Below are 21280 nucleotides of genomic sequence, written 5' to 3'. Positions count from 1 at the left end.
AATTCTTTACCAGCCTCCCAGGATGCTCTGCTTCTGGGGATGGGCTAAGCTGACTCAAGCTGAACTGAGCTGGGTTATTTCTTGGGACTGGTCAGGAGCAGTCTAATTCCTGGAAACTGAGTTTAGATTAGACCAACCAACAGGGATTGGGAGAAACAGGAAGCGATTCCTCATTCATGCAAAAGTCCTCATTTGACAACATCTGAAAGTGAGAACTCAGCCCCATCCTCTTCCCCAGCGACATTTTATGCCATTGTATGTTTATAGTAAAAAGGAAATAGGACGTGGCCATCAGCATCCCTTCCTTTTTTCCTCCCCTCTCACTCCAAATGTTTGCGGGTGCCTGCTTAGTGTCAGGTGCCCTGCTACTTTCCAGGGACTCCAAAAAGATCAATGCATGAACAGAGCCCTTGTCCTCATGGTGATTCGAGTGTTAGCTGTTGCTAGCCAGTCTTGGATGAGCCATCTAATCTCTCTAACCTTCACTCCCTCCATCAATATAACGAAAGCGTTGAACTAAATGGATTTGAGTATCTTCCCAGCTCTGATATTCTGACATTGGTGGATATGTCTCTGCCTTCTAAACACAGGTAAGGGAGGAATGACATTTGCTTTGAAAATAGGCCCAAAGATTTGGCTTCCTGCTTCTCTTAAAATTCTTCAAAAATATCTTGTAAGTTTTCTTTCTCTCATAAGAAACCAAGACCGCCGGTGTAGTATGTTAGACAAATTTTACCTTTTCGGAGCGTGCAGCCCGTTCCTCACAATGGGGTCCTGTAACGCTTCAGAGAGGCTGTTTCCCTGGCCAGGTTACATGGGACAGCAGCCTCTTATCTTGTCTGAATCTGGTGTTGCTACCCTTTGGAGAGCTGGGTGGTCTGAACAGGGCTTGCCCGCTTCCATACTTGCACAGCTAGTAACCTGACCCTTTCATTCAAGTGATTTAATAGCTTTTGTGCTACCAGGCGAGAGAGGCTCAAACAGAGACCTTTGAGGGGCTGGGGGAAAAAACCAACAACTCCCTAATGAAATCTGCATTTTGTCTCTACTATAGTTTCTCTTACTGCCATAACTGCAACGTTTCAAAGGGTTCTCAAAGTTGGCCATCAAGATAAGAAAATATAGCTGTGATCTGTGTGTTTTTCTGATAAATGTAGCATCCAGCTGTCTGAAGATACTATGTTTGGGTGGGAAACTACTCGCTGGAGGACAGAGTACAGGGATTTTGCAGAGTTGGGATATTTTCGTCATAAGTTCTTGGCCTCTTTGTTGGTGGATTTAAAGGAGATGGCAAGATAGCCTTTGGTGTCACTCTTACCCCTCCCTATTTCTGGGGCTGCGTTTAGGATGTCAAAAATACTCCTTTTCTGCATCACGCAAATGCTTCTAAGACCGTATGTCACTCTTCACTCTCAATTTTATCCTTGAAACTTTTCTATCAGTTAGAGGCCCGTGCAGATAACACTCTAGGACCCACTACACTCCATGTCCTTCTATTGGTGTCCCACATCCCTGGGAACCCATCTCTGCATTGTGTCAAGTGTTATCAGCTGCTCAGGACTTACAAATGCTCCCTAAATTCTTCTTCAAAGAAATGTGCCAGGACTTTGTCTCGTGAGGTCACACGGAGGGCCATGGGATTTTCATTCCAGGGTCTACATTTCCTGTTAGCACAAAAATTCCTCATTCAGTAAATTATGAGCCAAAACCATCGTGAGCCTAGGAGGATTTCAGAAAGGATGGTCGTTGCCAGATGAGAGTTTATCCCAATGTTTAAAAAGTTGCTAGGGGTGTCCTATCAAACCCCTTTTGTAGCCTGGATTTGTTTTTGCTGTTAAAGTGATTCTCCTCCTTGGGAAGACAACACCGTGGCACACAACAACGACACTTTAATTCTGTTTTCTGTAAATCTTCCTCTTTGTTTTAACATGGTAGGATGATTCTATTTTATCCAATAAGCATCGGTGATTGTTCTGAAACCAAAAGGTAGTATTAAGAGAAGAACCCAGAGTGGTGTAATAAAAAAAAAAGAATGACCTTTGGGGCACCTGGGTGGCTCAGTCAGTTGAGCATCCATCCAACCTCGGTCCAGGCCTTGATCTCACGGTTCGTGAGTTTGAGCCCCACATCGGATCCTCTGTCCCCTCTGTCTCTGTCCGTTCCCCACTTGCACTCTCTCAATGGTAAACATTAAAAAAGGAGGGTATGGACACTTACCGAATGTTCTTAAGGGCTAAAGGGCACTTGGAAGGCACCTAGCATGGTCCACAATGTACGATAAGTGCTCAATGAGTATTTCTTCCTTGGAAGAGGGCTAACACAGGTGTGAAGTCCGGAAGGAATCAAACGTGTCAAGCCACTCAGTTTATAGGTGCAGAGAAAAGAGAAATGGGAAACCAAGCTCTCTTCCAGATTTCGTTGCCTAAGCATAATAGATCTCAACCCACCACTTCTCTGGCCTTGGGTGTCTCATCCCAGCCTACTTCTCACTTGATTCCTCCTCCAGGATGGTATAGACCCATGGAACAGACCCACGAGCGCCCACACTGTCAAAGCGATTAGTACAGAGAGAGCAAGAGTGACGTAAAAATCATTCTGTCTTCATTTCTTCCCGACCCTCCAGAAGTGAAGACTTTTATAGCCGTTTATGATAAATACATAAGGAAAGAAATCATTTTATTGTTTTGGCTGGGGGGAATTTGCTCCATTGTAGCAGGCGGTCCGACATCTGGGGAAATGTTTGTTTGAGAATTTGAAACTCTGGGATTGCACCACGGTCAGCCTGTGAACTATCACCAAATGGAACGCCACAGCCGTTCAAGCATGCAGTGCTCCCCCCCCCCACCCTGCCCCCACCCCTACCCCCAGCCCCCAGATCTTTCTCTTTCTTCCACCAGTTTTTTCTTATCGGCCCAGTGTTTGCATTGTGATAAGTGAGTCACTCAGCTAATATTTACTGAGCTTCTCTGTGCCAGAGAAGATGACCAGGACTGGAGGGACTTCGGTGAGCAGAACAATCATGGTTGTTATCTTCAAGAAGCCTACAGACTAGAGTAAAAGGTGGGCTTTTAATGAAATGACTGCGAATACACAATTAAATGCCTGCAGGTGTGCAGCGTGCGGAAGGGCATTGCAGGGCTCTGGAAGCAGATAACACTGGGCTGGGAGGCCGAGATCTGAAGGATGGATAGAATTTCGCCAGGCAAAAGGGCGTTTGGAAGAGGTGGGGAGACGGCATTCATGGCAGATGGAGCGTCATGGGTAAAACATATAAAGGCTCTGGGTTGGCAGCCCAGTGAGTCTAAGCAAGGAAGAGGGACTGGGTGACTAGCCTGTCAGTGGCAGGGAGGAGAATCGTGTGAGAAGAGGCCGGAGAGATGGGCAGAGGACAATCACGCCAGGAAATCCAGTCTCACAGTTGCAGGGGACCTCGGAAAGCACCGAATCCCACCCCCTCCCTAGGACAAGGATCCCTTTCTCTGGCAATCCCTCAGCTCTTGCCATGATTGGACAACTCTGAAGGAAAGTTCTTTCTAAAAGTAGGTTGCCATTCTACCCGTCGTCCCTGGTTCTGCACCCTGCAACCAGAAAATAAAGTCAATCCTCTTTCAAATAGTTTGAAGACAGACTTTTTTTTTTTTCCATAAATCTCTGCCAGAGGAGGTCTGCACTTTCCCGTTCATATGCACTTGATTTGGGGGGATGTAGTTTTACATTTGTGCTGCTGAAAGTGAACTTCCTGGCTTCCGTCCATGATCCTAGCCTCCGATTATTGAGACCGTGGGTTTTGATTGTGCCCTCAGTGATAACAGTCAACTTTTTTGGGATTTGCACTGTCTGTGAACTGTATAAGCTTGTCTTCTATATCTTTGTTTAGCAATTTGGAAAATTATTTAATCAGAGGAATGGAGCTATGGGCACCACTCAAGCAAGATGTTTCTCATAAGAGAAAGGGTGCCCCAACCTCTTTTTTTTTTTCTTTAAAAAATTTTTTTAAAATGTTTATTTATCTTCAAGAGAGAGGGAGAGACAGAGCTCAAGCAGGGGAGGGGCAGAGGGAGAAGGAGACACAGAATCTGAAGCGGGCTCCAGGCTCCGAGCTGTCAGCACAGAGCCCAACATGGGGCTCGAACTCACGAACTCGCAAGATCATGACCTGAGCTGAAGTTGGATTCTCAACCGACTGAGCCACCCAGGCGCCCCGCCTTTTTTTTTCTTTTTAGAGAGTGACCTAGGCACAATATCTCCATGACCCAGACTCATAGGAGTGTTCAAGTTTACATGAGAAGAGCTCAAAGAAGTCAATGTGTGCTGGTGTTCTTGTTTTGACAAGAATGCTGAAGGCACAGTTCAATTCTATTTTCTGATTTCATTTATTGATACATGTGTTGAATGCATATCACTTGCAATACACAGTTTTGTTCTCCTTCCTTCTAAACACATAGATAAACAGCTATGCCAACAGGTAGGCCCGGTGACAGGTTTAAATAAAATGTGATTCTTCTCCATTAGCAGGAAGGAAATCTTCCAAATGGAACGATCATGTCTTAAGGCATCTTGAAGGAAGCATTTCACGAGGTCTCAATACATAGGGATTTTAATAAGGATGGAAACAAAGACATTCCAAGCAAGGGGCAGACATGAACAGGAGAACAGAGATGGGAAGGGTCCAGCAGGTCCTTGTAAGTGTGCAACTAGAAGCTATGGGAGAGGGTAGGGCTGTGGTTTGGGAATACATAAGCCTAGAGGTGTTAGCCAAAGGCTGTGGAAATGGATGTGTTGTGAGAAGCCAGCTGAGGTCACAGTTTTCAGAAGTGCCACATTTTTAGCAGTGCAACATGGCCCAGAGAAGATAAAAAAAAAAAAAAAAAAAGACAATAGAAAGCAAAGGAAGAACAAATAAAAGAGAAGGAAGCAGTGGTTTGGGAGAGAAAGAGTACCGGGAGTACATTGCGTTTACATAGCCCAGGAGAGAGGCAGTTTTGCAGAAAGTGTGGGCGGAGGGCACTGCTGGGTGCTGTTAAGGCCAGAGAGGATCGCTGGAGAAACATTTAAGTTGATCTATCAATTAGCAAGTCACTGGCAGCCTCTGGGAGCTATTTCAGTGGACTGGTGGCAGTCAACATCAAGCTGTCCTCTTGGGGAATGCAAGATGGTCGGGGGTGGATGGAGACAACTTTTCAAGGAGGTAGGCTGGTTGGTCCATATGAAGCATAGGATGGGAAAGGGGAAAAGAAAATGTCTGATGAGTAGTAGGAGTAATAGTCACAGCACTAGTCGTTGTGAGAACACTAACATTTATTGAGCACACACACTGTGCTAGATGGCCACACAGGTTTTTTTTCATTTGATTCGCACAACACGACTACGCGTTGGTGTTTCAACCCCTTGTTACTGGTAAGGAAACTGAGGCTAAGAGAGCTTAATTTGGCCTAGATGATGTCACCAGGAGGCGAAGGGACCAGCCTTCAAATCTAAGGTCACCGTGTCCTCAAGTCTCACTGGGGTGGGAGCCTCTCTGTTTCAGGCTTGGTTTCTTCCACGGGGAGGGCCGCTGGTCTGCCGATCAAAGCCAATTTATCAAAGTAATAATGAAAAAAAAAGCAAACAAGGATGGGGATCAAAAGGGCAAATGCCCCTGAAGAACTGATTTCTACCAAGTATGGGCTACATCTCTAGCTCATTTCCAAAATATAAAATAACAGTTTTTCACATAAAGTCATTGTCATTTAATATGCAGGACGTAGTCGTGGTGTGGTGACTGGGTGTTCCAGGGCACCCGCAGTTCATTGCAAATTCCAGACCCAATAGCCTTTTCTCTTCCTTTCCTCTCCTTGCACTCTCCTTACTTTCTTCTTTTCTTGCGATAGTTGCCTCATCTGAAAAAAAAAATCAGACTCCTGCTAGCCACACGTCATGGCTCAGGAACTTTGATCTCCTCCCCAACTGTGGCCCCTGCTAAGATCCACGGACGTTCATACAGTAGAGCAGAAGGAAACACCACAGCATTTTATAAAAATGATTTTGCTCAAATGTTGCAAAATGGTTGGCACCTTAAGCTCTTAGAATTCTTGAAACAATTTAAAATAGCTGCTGCTGGAGGTACTGATTGGTGGTTAAGAGGTCACTGGAGGGTGACTAATCAGTAGGAAAGGAACAGGAGTTGAGGGGCCGTAGGACTGGTCTTTCACGTTGGTTTTTATAGCCTCTTCAACTCTTGTTTACTATATGTATTAATTTGGAAATGCTGTCGTAACAATAGACTACAAACTTGGAGGCCTAAACAACAGAAATTTACTTTCTCACAATTCTGGAGGCTAGAAGTCCAAGATCAAGGTGTCAGCAGGGTTGATTCCTCCTGAGACCTCTCTCCTTGGTTTGTAGAAGGTTATCTTCTCCCTGTGTCTTCACATGGTCTTCCCTCTGTACCCTTCTGTGTCCTCTAAATTTTTATTTTTATAAGGACACTACTTATATTAGATTAAGGTCTACCCTAATGACCTCATTTTAACTTAATTGCCTCTTTATTTTTGGGAGAGCACAAGCGGGGGAAGGGCAAAAGAGGAGGACAGAGGATCCAAAGTGGACTCTGTGCTGACAGGCTGACAGCAGCTACAACTGCTGGGGCTCGAACTCACGAACCATGAGATCATGACCTGAGCCGGAGTCGGATGTTCAACTACTGAGCCATCCAGACGCCCCAACTTAAATGCCTCTTTAAAGGCTCTATCTCTAGGGGTGCCTGAGTGGCTCAGTGGCATCTTCGGCTCAGGTCATGATCTCATGGTTCATGAGTTCAAGCCCCGCTTCGGGCTCTGTGCTGACAGCGCAGAGCCTGGAGCCCGCTTCAGATTCTGTGTCTCCCTCTGTCTGCCCCTCCACTGCTTGCACTCTGTCTCTCGCCTTGTCTCAAAAATAAATAAACATTAAAAAAACTTTTTTTTAAAGGCTCTGTCTCTACATACAGTCACCTTCTGAGGTACTGGGGGCTAGGACTTAAATATATGAATTTGGGGGAACCAAATTCACCCCATAAACCTTATGCCACCACATCAATCAAGGTCTCCTCCTAGAGGAGGAGGAGATCTTCCAAATTCTGAAGACATAACAACAGCAGAAAGAAAGAAGACCAAACCTGTGGTTTGATCACCCTGAGAAATCCATTTGTCACGCACTCTGGATTTAGAGCGTGGCCTCAGGGTGAGGTGACAAGGACATTTCCTCAGGCAGGACTAGCTTGGCGCTTTCAAAACTTCTAGATGGAACCCACCTTATTTTTCTCATCGGGCTAAAAAGGCTGCGTAGTGCCAATTTAACGCTTCAGGTTAGGAGGGGGAAACGTGCTGTGTGTACCATTTTGCACTCCAGATGCTATGAGGCCTCGTACGTTGACTGTTGCTGGATTGCTTTACTGGGAACTACCGGTCTTTATTTACTCCCCGAGAAAGAGACATTTCCTGGGCTGGAGCTTTAGAAGTCACTCCGGTGCTAGGCTCCTTGTAGTGCATGGGAATCACAGGCTATGGGATTCATTGGTAGGAAGACGCAGGTCCTTATGCATCCATTCCCCCACTGATGTGGCAAATGTTGACAGCCACTCGAGCTAATAGAGACGTATTCAGAGATCATATGGTGTCGCGCAGCAGGCAGAACCTGAAGATCGAAGACTTCAAACTTTTAAGACCTAGGCTCTTCAGACTTTCGAAGACCAAGGCTGAAGACTTTAAGACAATGCCATGATACAGAGCACACGTGCCCATGATGTGAGGGCAGTTGAATTTGTTAACAACAACGACAGGGGCGCCTGGGTGGCTCAGTCCGTTAAGCGTCTGACTCTCGATTTCAGCTCAGGGCGTGACCTCGCGGTTCGTGGGTTCAAATCCTGCGCTGGGCTTCATGCTGACAGTGCAGAGCCTGCTTGGGATTCTCACTCTCCCTCTTTCTCTGCCCCTTCCCCACTTTCTCTCTCAGAATAAATGTCATTAAAAAAAAGAACGACAACAGCAAATGCAATCTTTACAACAACCTTGTGAAATCGATATTATGGATTCGCCCTGTACAGATGGTGCCAGCAAGTCTGAGAAGGTTTATGTAACATTTATTCTGTATGTTGAGGTTTTTCTTGGAACACTAAGTTGTTCAAAGAGTGAATGGTTTGGTCAGAGGGCTTATCCTTAGTTCAAAGGCTTAATTGAGGTCTGCCTACAAAGGGGTGTGTGAGCTGAAGAATATGAGGTAAACGTGCAGTATTATCTGGCTTTTTCTGTATATAAAAAGAAAAAAGTCTCTATTTCCTTCAAAGGATCGATCTTTGTGTTTTCTTACTGAGTAGAAAAAGCCAAATTGTTTATCCTAACCAGAAGGCTGGAGATAGTGAGATGGGCTTCAGCAGACAAGGTCAAGGTTCACAACTGTGTTAATAAATATTGTAGGAGGCATGAAATAATGGCCATTGTTTCACGGAATCACTGACAAGAAGAAACTGGTACATTAGGAACACAAAAGGGAATTAGTCTTTGGAGTCACGTGAGACATTTTTAATTTACAGACCAGAAGGTCTGAATGTTTGTGCTTTGCGGCAGATGATTAACCAGATAGCCTCGAATTCCCTTCTCATCTGATCGATAATGACTTTGCAGGTAATGATTTTAGGGAGACCTATTACTTCCTGCCTAAAGCCAAAGAATTGTTTCTGTCACAATATGAAATATACCGTGGGGGAAAAATCGTGGATAAATATTAGCCTTGTGGGTAAGAAAATGTATTATCGCAATACATGTATTTCACTGTGTCTTTAAAGACTCACAGCAAGGGAAAAGTTGGAATGCAATGGAAACTAGTCCTAGCACAAAATCTTACTGGTTCAACTTTATGTTAATTTCTTTTATTTTAGACTGTTTCCTTTCTAAGGAGTTTGCTAATTCGGGAAACCACTGCCTCATGTCTATACTTCTCATGCATGTGACTAGCTTCCTAGGAATGGTCTCCCAGTTAGGCTGTTGGGAAAGTTTCCTTCATTTCTTCTGGGGCCATCCTGTCTCCCTCTCTTCTTCCCCATTGGTCCCCAGTCACCTTCAAACTGGATCTTGCCTTCAGCCTCTTCCAGGTGCTGGTCTTCTAGGTGGCACTCCAGCCCTCGTCCCACCACCCCACTCCACCCTGATGGTTTTCAGACATGCCAAAGGACCTACCTTCAGTCCTTGGGCACTAAAGCACCCTTTACCTCTTCTACTCATAGGAGAAGAAAATCGAGTGTAGTTGTTTGCAGCAGTGATTCTCAATCCTGGTTGCTCATTAGAATCACCAGAGAACTTTTGATTTCAGATGGCTGGACCCCACCCAGATGAGTTAAATCTGAGATTGGAGATGATGCATGAGTGATCTTGATGTGAAGCCAGAGATGGGACCCCGCTGGTTTAGGAGAGACATTAGGGCAACTCTTCCACCTTGGTGTGTTTCTGGAACATTGTCAGTGATGAAGACCATCGTCAGCCCTCACAAAGGCTGTTCGCCTCCTTCCAGCAGTGAAATTTGGCTAAAGCCATGAGAAGGAAGTCTCTTTTGTAGCCAGTACTTTCCCTCAGGCCTCAGGAGACTTCGGGGTCAACCACCACACTGCGTAGCTCCGGGGGCCCCGTTTACTTTGTGGTCAGTGAAAACAGCACCACTGGGACCCCCGGAGCATGGTTACAACACAGATAGTGCCCTGGACTTTGGCGTACTAAACTGAGAAAAACCAAATAAGCGAGTCTCAACTCCTTTGGCCAACACTTCAAAGGGCAGGTGTGTTAGTGTGATTTCCCCAGAAATATCTTCCACCGTGAGGAGTTTATGTAGTGCTCCGGGACATCACGGTGTGAACCGCATTTGTCAACTAGTCTGGACACGGTGCCTCTGGTAAATAGGTTCTAGACAAATGATTTGCAAGCCAACTTTTAAACATTAGTCTATTTGTGTCTTGCAGACTCCAAGAAAGTGTTTTAGCCAAGAGCCTTGTTTGCCCCATATTTGTGTCTTTTGAAACGTCTCCCTGACTTGATGTGGCTTGGTAATTGTTATACGATGCCATTCTTCCGCAGTGCTGTGTTCTTTTGCACCATGTATTCAGCAATAAGTCATCTAATCAGACGTTCAGATACTTTGTTTGCAGCCCGTGATGTTCATGGAGTCTTTGGTTTTGGACCAGTACGGAAGCTTTTTCACTCTCACTGTCTGAGAGCACTCTCCCACCCTCCCACTCACCAAAGCCCACCCCAAAGTCTGCCAAAGTAAGCGGATTAACTTTCTACTCTTCTTAACGCAATTAAGCTCAGCAGAACACAGACGCGTTAGGGACTCATGCATGTGTTGGAGGACTAATACTAGCACTGGGCTCATAGGTGGGGCATCAGTGTGGGAGTGCAAGGCCTGATGGCGCTTGAGTAGCTGGATGTATGCAGATCAGGGAGGACAGAGCTCTACAGCATGGAGAGAATCACCCTCAGTCCTGAACACCAGGAGGTGAGATGAGCAAGAAGTCACTGTGGTTTGCCTTGCTGGTTTTTCATTGTGAAGAGCCCTGCACTGCTCTATAGAAAAATTTCTAGACCTGTTGGGTGTTACTGGAGAGTCGATTCAACCTAATCATGGAACATGTCAAAGGATAGCTCAACTAGTAATTGTTTTACTGTTTATTTATTATTTTTGAGAGGGAGGGAATGAGCGTGCACGTGCGAGTGGGAGAGAGGCAGAGAGAGAGGGAGACAGAGGATCTGAAGTGGGTTCTGCTCTGACAGCAGAGAGCCCAATGCAGGGCTGGAACCCAGGAGCTGCAAGGTCATGACCTGAGCCAAAGCCGGTCACTTGACTGACTGTGCCACCAAGGCGCCTCTAATAATGTTTTTTAATTAATAAACTCTAGTTTCTGAGCTGATTTCGATTTACAGAAAAATTGAACAAGGTTCTCACATACACCCCACCCCCTAGGTTTCTCCAATCATTAACACTTTGTATTATCATGGTGTAGTTGTTAACAATTGATGAACCAATTATGATTATCTAAAGCCCATAGTTTCATTAGGGTTCACTTGAGATGTTGTACATTCTATGGGTGTTGATGTATGTTTAATGACCTGTATCCATTACAGTGGTAATTTTTTCAATAAGTTTTAGAAAAAAACTCTGGTCGGCCTGGGGCAGAAAGGGTAAGAAAGGGGACTGAGTTTCTTTGAGCCTTGCTCTGTGTGTGTGTGCGTGCACGTGTGTGTGTGTGTGTGCGCATGTGACTGGGGGCTTTGGTTGGGCCATAGTACATTTACATACATTACCACATTTAACTATTTTAATGATCCTGAAAGGTATCAATTATTGTATAGGTGAGGAAACAGGCAAAGGAAGAATACGGACCTTGTTCAAGGAAGAAGTGGAACTAGGAGAAATCTGGTGGATCTGACTTATAGTATGGCTTCTGTGGTTATCACTATTGCATTTCCTTTCATTTCAGCTGTAATCCTAAAGCAAAGCATTAAGCCCTCCCTGCCCCCTTCCTTCTCCTCCTTCTCTGGTCCTATATTTACACAGTCATTTACAAAAAACAAATATGTGTGAAAAAAACCCCAAATATTTGTAAAAAAAAAAAAGTGATATATAGATCATGGCTTAACGTGCAAATTGTGCCAAGATCCTCAGCAGAGAAGAAAGGCAAGACTTATTAGAGTCCTGTGAAGTTTAATTATTTGTTGGTTTTAAGAATTGCATGTTCATTTTCTTGTAATGACCCCCATCTCCCAGAAGGACGGGTGCAGGTAGCTAGGCGATGGCAAGAGATGTTCACTTGAAGACCTTGTCCTGACTGAAGGCTTTGCCCACATGCTGGAAGGCCCCATCCCAGGGAAAGTACTCTCGAACCAGCGTCTGGATCTTCTAGCTGCCTGGATCTATGTATATCAGGAACATGGGCTTTGGAGCCTGTCTGCTGGGTTTGGAATGCCAGCTCAATCATTTATTAGCATTTGCCTTGGACAAATTACTTATCTGTTTCCTTAGAATCAGAATCCTTAGAATAGAATCCGCTCCATAGTTGGTTGTGAAAATTAGATCCACTGAAACAGTGTCAGATGCCAAGTTAATGCCTAACACTTGATGGTGATCATGTTGGCAAGTAAAATTTGGAAGGAGAAGCTCCTTCCAACCCTAGAAGTCTATGACTTTTGATGTAGTGGGACTTAGGCTCAAACGACATTACATCTTTTTTTTATCACTCATCACCTAGTTTCTGAGGTCATCGAAAACATTTCCATTTCAGCAGATCTTTTAACAAGACTATTTGTGATAGTTGGCCTCTTTTGTGCACCAGACATCCGTAAGTTTGGATTTTATCATTAGCAATGGCACGCAGAGAGGACGATCAAGGTTATTGTAGTACAGCGCAAGGAGCGATGCTGGGTAGTCATTTTCTGAATGTCTGGGCAATCCTTTTCATGATGAAGTATTTCATCTCGAATAGTACAAGTTCTTTAAGTGTAACCTGCTGTGTTTGATAAACTCATGAGAGCATTTTGCTCACACGCTATTGTAGCAATATCATTTTGTAGGGTAAAGTACTTGATTATAAATCTCTCTCCTGCAGACCTCTGTTTCTCAAAGGTAGGGGTTATATCTCAGTTAAGTGTTAGGTGTCTGTTGCCTCTCCATTCATTTACACAACCGTGTTTCCGACATAACATCTACTTGGTGATTCTTTGACCGCGCCACATTCTTTCTCTTCATCTTCCAACATGCCCCTTTCACCTTTCTAAGTCCTATTTGTTCTTTCTAATTTAGCTCCCTCCCTTTGTAGACCTCCCCTAGCCCCAGTCCCAAATGCCGCCCTCCTACTTATTCCTGTAGCACACAATGCATGCCACCATTATAGCATTTACCATTCTTTTTGAATTCATAATTTATATGTCTGTCTCTCTCTATTACACTATAAACTCCCAAAGAGCAAGAGTTTTTTGTTTGTTTGTTTGTTTGTTTTTGTCTTTGTAATCCTTAGTTTAGCCCTTGTCACAAATTGGGTATTGGACAATTGCTTGTACTATGAATGAAGAAATGAATTTGTCCTATTGAAACAGAGAACCAGGATGTATTTTTAAAAAGGGAATTGTTCTCAGAAGATGACTTCTGAACGTGACTAAATGGGAATTTAAACAGAATCTTACTTTTGGGGGGCGCCTGGGTGGCTCAGCCGGTTAAGCGTCCGACTTCAGCTCAAGTCATGATCTCACGGTTCATGGTTCCAGCCCCGTATCAGGCTCTGTGCTGTCAGCCTAGAGCCTGGAGCCTGCTCTTGATTCTGTGTCTCCCTCTCTCTCTCTCTATCCCTCCCTCTCTCTCTCTCTGTCTCAAAAATAAATAAACATTAGGAGCACCTGGGTGGCTCAGTCGGATAAACGTCCGACTTCAGCTCAGGTCATGATCTCACAGTTTGTGAATGAGAGCCCCACGTCCAGCTCTGTGCTGACAGCTCAGAGCCTAGAGATTGCTTTGGATTCTGTGTCTCTGGCTCTTCTCCGCCCCTCCCCCCCCCACTTGTACTCTATCTCTTTCCCTCTCTCAAAAATAAATTAACATTAAAATAAATAAACATTTAAAAAAAAAAAAGAATCTTACTTTTGCACAACTGGGTGGTTCATTGTGAATTAGAAGATCCAGAATTCACTCAGGAAGAGGAAAACCAATTTCAGTCCTGTGCACTCAGGTTGAGAAGATCGTAGGAGTGAGTTTGGGTGGGTATACTGGTTAATCCCAGGTGAGGAACAGGTATAGTCAACCACAGTGAATATGTTTTTCCTTCTGTTTAAGTTATTCAATTAAAACAAGCTGTTGTGAAAATTTGCATGATACAGCCCTCTGGCTAAAAGCAAAGTGAATATAAATTATGGCCACTTCCTAATTTTCAAGGAAGTGCCTTTGATGGTTTAAGAAACTTCGATAGTCATTAAAAACAACTGTAAATCAAGAGCACAAAACCTTTTCCCTCTGCCATCCATTTTCTCCAGCTTTGAAGGTAGTTTTAGTGGAAGGTCTTTGTAGAGAAAGGCCAGATGTCTGGTTTCCAAAGAGTGGCCTGGAATTTGGATTTCTGATGTAGATTCATTAAGTATGGATTTATCGGGTATGACCAGAAGTTTTGGAGATACCATGTGGCCATTCTATATTTGTCTTTTTAATTCTCTAGCCTAGTGTTTCTTGAGTGATTTCTTAAAGAACCTGGGTTTTGTATGGGGGCAGGGAGGGTTTTCTATGTTTGCAGACTTTGTGCTTAAAGTTTTTTTTTTCTCTCCCCTCAGGACTTCTTAGAGCCTCTGATATGTTCATATTACATTGTGAATCTTAAAACACACACACACACACACACACACACACACACACACACACAAACTTTAGCATTCTGTGCTTCAGATATATTTGGATATAGAAGACTTTTTTTGTGAAAAACTTTTAACATCTCCAAAATGTGTATTTTGAGAAACACAGTTTGCAAATGTGGCCTTTATTGGTGGGGTAGACAGTGAACTGTTGAAAAATCTGAGAATGGAAACCTAATGAGTTTGTGTGGTAGTCAAAGATCTATCTTTGCAACCTTGGTCTTGACAGCATAGCCTGAGGGAAGGCTTTCTTTCTCTCCACAGTTCTGGGAGTCTGTCAGGGTGTGCTGAGTTCTGGGAAGAAAGTACTGAAAGGGATATTTCTGGACTGAGCATCTGTGATTTAAGCGAGCTGCATGGGATAGTGGACATTGCTGTGGTCTGGATGTTAGCATGAAGATTCCAATCCAGGCTTGGTCCCCATCCAGATACCTGTGTAACCTTGGCATTGAAAACTGATGAAAGGAGACGGTTTAGGTGATAGGAAACGAGCTTTACTTAACGCGCTATGAGGTGGACAGTCTTCTTTCAGAGAACTGCAAAATGGGGCAGAAGGCAAGACGCTTTCGTAGGATAAAGAATAGAGGACAAGAAGAAACACTTAGAAAATATCTGATTGCCTGGGCCACGTAGTCCGCCTCAATTAGGGTGAAGGCTCAGAATTGGCTTGGCCTTTGGGGGTTGGGGTGACTGACTATACTGCGTTTCTGGTCAAGCAGAGCATTTACAGGGACGCAAAAATTCTCTTAAGTTTCGGTTTGCTGACGTGGCATCCTGGGCAGCAGAGGCTCCATCTTGTGCCTAGAAATTTATTTCAACATTGGTAAAGTCACTTCTGCCACGGGACTTTCTTTCTTCTGTAAAATGAAGGGGCTCCGAGAAGAGAACATCCAACTGGTTAATGGGCATTAAAAAGAAAGAAGTAAAAAGCAAAATCTCAAGTAAGCAAAGGAATGCAAGTTACATAGTGACAGGATCCCACATTTCACTTGGGAGGCGAGCACAGATTAAAGGGATGAAATGGATTGTGGGCAAGACTGGTAAGGGTATCAGATTAACACCATCTTTCTAGGAAGCATGCACATCAGGAACTTCAAAATACATTTACACCCTTTGAGCTTTTAATTCCACTACTAGAAAACTATCAAAAGGAAAGAACCAGAAAAATAAACGAATTTGTAATTAAGGATTTTTCATCACAACCTACTGACATGGTAACTTCTTCAGCATAACAGTGGAATGACGGTAGAAATCATAGTATATCCATGGCCTGGATATGGTGCACAGATGAAAAGTAAGATCACAAGGAATGTTTAATAATATGAAAAATGCTTAGACTAGAATGTTATGTTAATAGGAAAGGATGGGCCACGCTTTTTAGGGTATGATTTGAATTAAGTTTAAAAATTATATGTATATAGACATATATCTGAAAACCTAAGGATGTTTTCTTTGGGTGTTGGGAAAGTGAATTTTTTCCTTTTCTTTGTATTTCTGCGTTTTAATCCTTTAGCTAATACATATCTTTTATATTAATGGAAGGAGGTTATGTTCTTTCTTTGAAAAAAATGCTTATTTTTGAAAGAGAGCGTGAGCGGGGGAGGTGCAGAGAGAGAAGGGGACAGAGGATCTGAAGTGGGCTTTGTGCTGATAGCAGAGAGCCTGACGTGAGGCTTGAACTCACGAACCTCGAGATCATGACCTGAGCCAGTCAGATGCTTAACTGACTGAGCCACCCAGGCGCCCCAAAAGGAGGTTATTAAAAAAAAAAGCAAATAAAATAAAGAAACTGAAGGATATGGACTTTTTGATTTCTCAAGTTTCTGCTAAACCATACATTCTGTGATTTAGATTATATTTTAGAAAAAACTGCAAAGTGGAGGAAGCAGAATGTTATAAACAGAATCAACACATACGTTATTGATGTAATAGACTGGAATTTCGAGGAGGCCTATTTGCCTTGAGGTCTTCAAATTGTGCTCAAAGCGATAGGAGTTGGAGCACTAAGATGCTGGGAGACAGCTGCACTGCACTCATTATCTGCTCTTAAAGTCACAGCTACTTCTTTGAGAGAACCGTTGCCTCCAGTGAAACGCTAACTGGGCGACAATCAATTGCCGTAGGGAACCATAAAGAAAATTGTTAAGGGTTTGCTTGCTGTAAGAAAAAGACCCTGGGGGAGGGGTGAAGCAATTGCAAGGAATGTAGGATTTTGTTGTGATGCATAACAGTTGTTAAGCGCATAGGTCAAACTAGGTTATAGTCACAAAGACACAGACTCAAGCCCATGACCTTGGGCAAGTTACTTAACCTCTTTGCACCTCCTTTTCCAAATCTGTAAAATCACTGTCTACTTCCAAAAAATGGTTGCGGAATTAAACAAAGATATATGTATTACTTTGAACAATGCCTAGCCCTTAATAAGCACTTAATCAATGTTAGTTCTTATTATGATTATTATGTCACTTCTGTAAGTTATTGTCTATGCAATCAGAAAGTCAAAAGTGCTTTGTAGGATTTTGTGCGAAATACGTGAAAACATACATATGTAAAGAATATAGCTTAGTGCCTGTATATAGTAGGTAATCAAAAAATGAGAAAAGGAAGATAAAAATTTGTTAAAGAAAAACAATCGTAGAAGCCACAAGCTATTTCTTTCTACTGCATGAGTCTGTTCTCCTTCTTCGAGAGAATTCTCTCTGGAAATCCTGAGTTGGACAAGATTGCCAAGGAGTTTTCACTCTCGTGGGGTCGTTGAACAATTTAGAGCTCCATCAGAGTTCATGAGCTTCTCAGAAGAACCGTTCTTAAGTCTGTGTCTTCCCAGCGCTTCTTTTGTGGTATGAGTCCACTGCTCTCTGTTGGAGAGAATAGGACCAGCTGGCCATGCACTGGAGGAAAGAGCCCTTCGCCAAGGACTTCAAGGGCTGATTCCCCCAGGCTCTCCTGCTTCCTTTATGACCTCAGGCAAACTCCTGGTTGCCTGTAACCAGAAGCAATTAGACTTCTCTCCCTCTCCCAGGGGGTGCTCAGGTCAGAGGAAGCAGTGGATCTGAAGACTTTGGTGAAGTCTGTGTAAGTCTTAATTTCCTCAACCAAAACGCAAAACAGCTGGTTGCTCTCTGTGGCCACAGTTCTCCTGACTGCCAGTTCATTGCTCCTCAGTGAAATTACTTTCTGTCACGTATGATTTGGATTCAATTCAGTTGTCCTATGGATAATTATATCCAGCCTCAAGTTTTCACTTGAAACTTTTACATTCGATTTATATGGACTACTTTGAAAATTGATGTGGGTGACAATAGTGATGATTAAAAAAAATCAATCATTAAAATTCCATGATGGCTTCTAAGTTCATTCTGACTGGTATTTTCAAGATTGTAATATGAAGTAGAAGCTAGAAAAATCTCCTTGGCTTTCTTCCCCATGCTAGGCAAGGATATCAACATCTCTCTATGTTTGGGTGGGTGGGAATGGGTTGATTCTGAACTGGCTATTTTTAACTTAAATCCACGTTAATAGTTTTCATTTTGCACTCAGTTTCATTATTTATTTATTTAATTTTAAATTGAAGTGTAATTAACATAGAGCATCATTTTAGTTTCAGATGTACAATATAATAATTCAACATTTCTGTTGCTCATCACAATACGTATATTCTTAATCCCCTTTACCTGTTTTACCCATCCCCCCACTGATTTCTCCTCTGGCAACCACCAGTTTGTTTTCTGTGTTTTAAGAGTCTGTTTTTTATTTGTTTATCTTTTTCTTTGTTCTTTTGTTTCTTAAATTCTACATCTGAGCAAAATCATATGATATTTGTCTCTCCCTGATTGACTTATTTCATTTAGTATTGTATCCTCTACTTCCATCCATGTTGTTGCAAATGGCAAGATCTCATTCCTTTTTTATAGCTGAGTAATATTCCATTGTGTGTGTGTGTGTGTGTGTGTGTGTGTGTGTGTGTGTGTGTGTGTATACCACGTCTTTATCCATTCATCTATCAATGGACATTTGGATTGTTTCCATACCTTGGCTATTGTAAATAATGCTGCAGTAATCATGGGGTACATATATCTTTTTGAATTAGCGTTTTCATTTTCTTTGGGCTTATTGGGTTCTGTTCTTTCAGGTTTATTTTAATTTTTAAAGACTTGAGGGTACTTGTAAAAGCTAAAGCTGTGAATCAGGAGGTAATTGCCTCAAGTATGGGGAAGGCAAAAGGTTCCATTGTTTACATCATCTTCCCTTAATTGGTAACACTTACCTGGGTCACTGAGAAGAGTATCAGGTTACACATAGGAGTCCCGCAAACAGCAGAGCAAGCAAAGAAACACCTATGATGGAGTCTTGTGCCGGTGCAAGAGGAGGGAGGTACATCCCTTACCTTGTGTAGCTACGATTGCAACATTTTAAAGAGGAGCAGTGGTAAATATGATTCTTTTCAGGCACATCGTTGTCACTGACCACTGAAAATTTCCATTGCAGAGAGAGCCGGGGAATACAGGTAGGATCCATTCTTCTCTTGATGTGCACGGAATACCTTAGATAAGTGACAGGAGCATCCTGTTTTTTATTAACATAAAGAATACATGCTCCTCAGGTTAAACCCAACGTGTGATTATGAAGTAAATACTAGCTCACATTCCTTACCCCCCTCCACCAGGAAATGTTACTAAATTACTTTCTTCTGTTCAGGAAATTTACCAAGAAAGAAAGTTTGATTACAGAAACAGTTTTGAATTTTTATAAGGAAGCACTCAAAGCCAAGTGGTGCACCACTTTTCAGAACCTCTTTTCACTCCTTTTTATTGGCTCGTACAGATATTGCTTAGAATACCTGATTTCCGCAAAAAGGAAAAAGGCAATGGTGGGACGCGGTCTGTAGGAACAGACTGGCTTTGCAGCCATGACATCAGGAGTTTGAAATGCTGAGAAGCAGCTGAACCACACAAACCAGATGAGACAGGATTTGTTGCTATTGCAGGGTGAAATTAAATCTAAACTGGCTAAAAGTCAGTTTACAAGCTCCCTGGAAGAATTTAGCCACCTTTCTGCTTCTACTTTCGAGTGTTCCGATGGATTCCGATGGATTCTCCTGCCCCAAGTGGGTGCTCATATCAGCAGTCTGAGCAGGCTGCGGGCAGGTGGAATCTCAGGATCGGACTTGGCCCTATGCTGGGACCAGAAAATGGGGTTCTCAAGAAGAGCTATGTCAGGGTTTTGTCAAGTAAATGTTGGTTACCTCTGGATGTTGGAATTTTGTATCAGAGACAAGATAATTACTGCCATCTAATTTGGGGGGAGATTAAAGACCCAGCATCATCTGGGAAACCTTGTGTGATTCGGAGCCTTGGTTTCTTTTAATTTTTTTTTTTTAACCTTTATTTATTTTTGATAGAGAGAGACACAGCATAAGTGGGGGAGGGGCAGAGAGAGAGGGAGACACAGGATCGGAAGCAGGCTCCAGGCTCCGAGCTGTCAGCACAGAGCCCGATGCGGGGCTCGAACCCACAAACCGCGAGATCATGCCCTGAGCCGAAGTCGGACGCTCAACCGACTGAGCCACCCAGGCGCCCCTAGAGCCTTGGTTTCTTTTGTAATTGTTCTATGGCTTTTGTTTGGTTGTTTGCTCTTTTCTTCTCCATCTGTTTATCAGAATCCTCTCTCTCCCCTCCTCTGCTGCCTTCTTCAAGTGAAAAATCAGAGCCGTATTTTGCACGGAATGTCCACGTGTTTGGTTTTCCCCGACCCCAAGAGAAAAATACAAGAGCAAAATTCAAATGTAAATAAAACATCAATACAGCATGCTCTTTTTGATCTTCATTGAGCCTAATTTTGCAAACTTCATCCAGGCCCCTTTGATTGAGGGATGTTTGGTTTTGAGCTTGGAAATTATCACTCTTGCACCCTTCATTTCCTCCCAGCTGTGTTGCTTCAGGTTGTTTCCGAAATGTTGGAATTCAGTTTTTACTACTAGAGCGTGTCTTAAGATTACGAGGAAGAAAAAGAATAAACGAGAATGTGAGTAGAGCATACTCTGTTTGGCTTGTGCTGAGCCTGATTCTGCTGTCTTCACCAAGGCCCAAGTCCTGCCATTCTGTTTTTCTCCAGACAAGCTTTACCCTTTGATATACTTTGTAAAAATAATGCTACATTTGTATGGGGCTTAATAACTAGAATATTTCCACGTGGATTATCTCGTTTGGTCTCACTGGGAAACTGGAAACGAGAGGACGGATAGCTCCATTTTTCAAAGAGGAAACTGATGTTCATCAGGATCCAGCTTTGGGGGCATCTGCATGGCACAATCAGTTGAGCGTCTGCCTCTTGATTACCGCTCAGATCATGATCCCGGGGTTGTGAGATCGAGCCCCACATCTGGCTCCGTGCTGAGCGTGGAGCCTGTTTAGGATTCTCTCTCTTCCTCTCTCTCTGCCCCTTTCTCCCACTCGCACTCTCTCTCTCCCTAAAAAATAAAAAAAAAAAAAAAAATAGTAAGAAAAAAATAACAGGATCAAGATTCGCATCTGTATTTTTGGAATTCAGGTCTACTATTTCCATATCATTGTGGCTCAGGGAACCACAGAAACAGATTTCCTCCTCTTTCTCTTATCTCTTCCTTATGGATAAACATTAGGATCTTGGTCTGTGTACTTAATATGATATAATTAGAATAAGCTATGGTCCACTATGCTATTAGGTGAGAAGACACAATATTTAGCTGATGAGTGACTAAGTTAAATTAATAGAAAAACTTGAAGACCCAGGTAGGTGATTGACAGTTCAGTCATGAGTACCAAAATAAACCCCAAATAACAGTCGGTTAAACAAGAAAGAAGTTTACATTCTCTGCCAGGTAAAATTCTGGAAGAATGGGCTGGTCTGGT

The sequence above is a fragment of the Lynx canadensis genome, chromosome D4 (genome assembly GCF_007474595.2).
Source record: "Lynx canadensis isolate LIC74 chromosome D4, mLynCan4.pri.v2, whole genome shotgun sequence".
In the NCBI taxonomy this organism is placed as follows: domain Eukaryota; kingdom Metazoa; phylum Chordata; class Mammalia; order Carnivora; family Felidae; genus Lynx; species Lynx canadensis.
The sequence above is the reverse complement of the archived record's forward strand: the minus strand, read 5'-3'. Positions refer to the sequence as shown.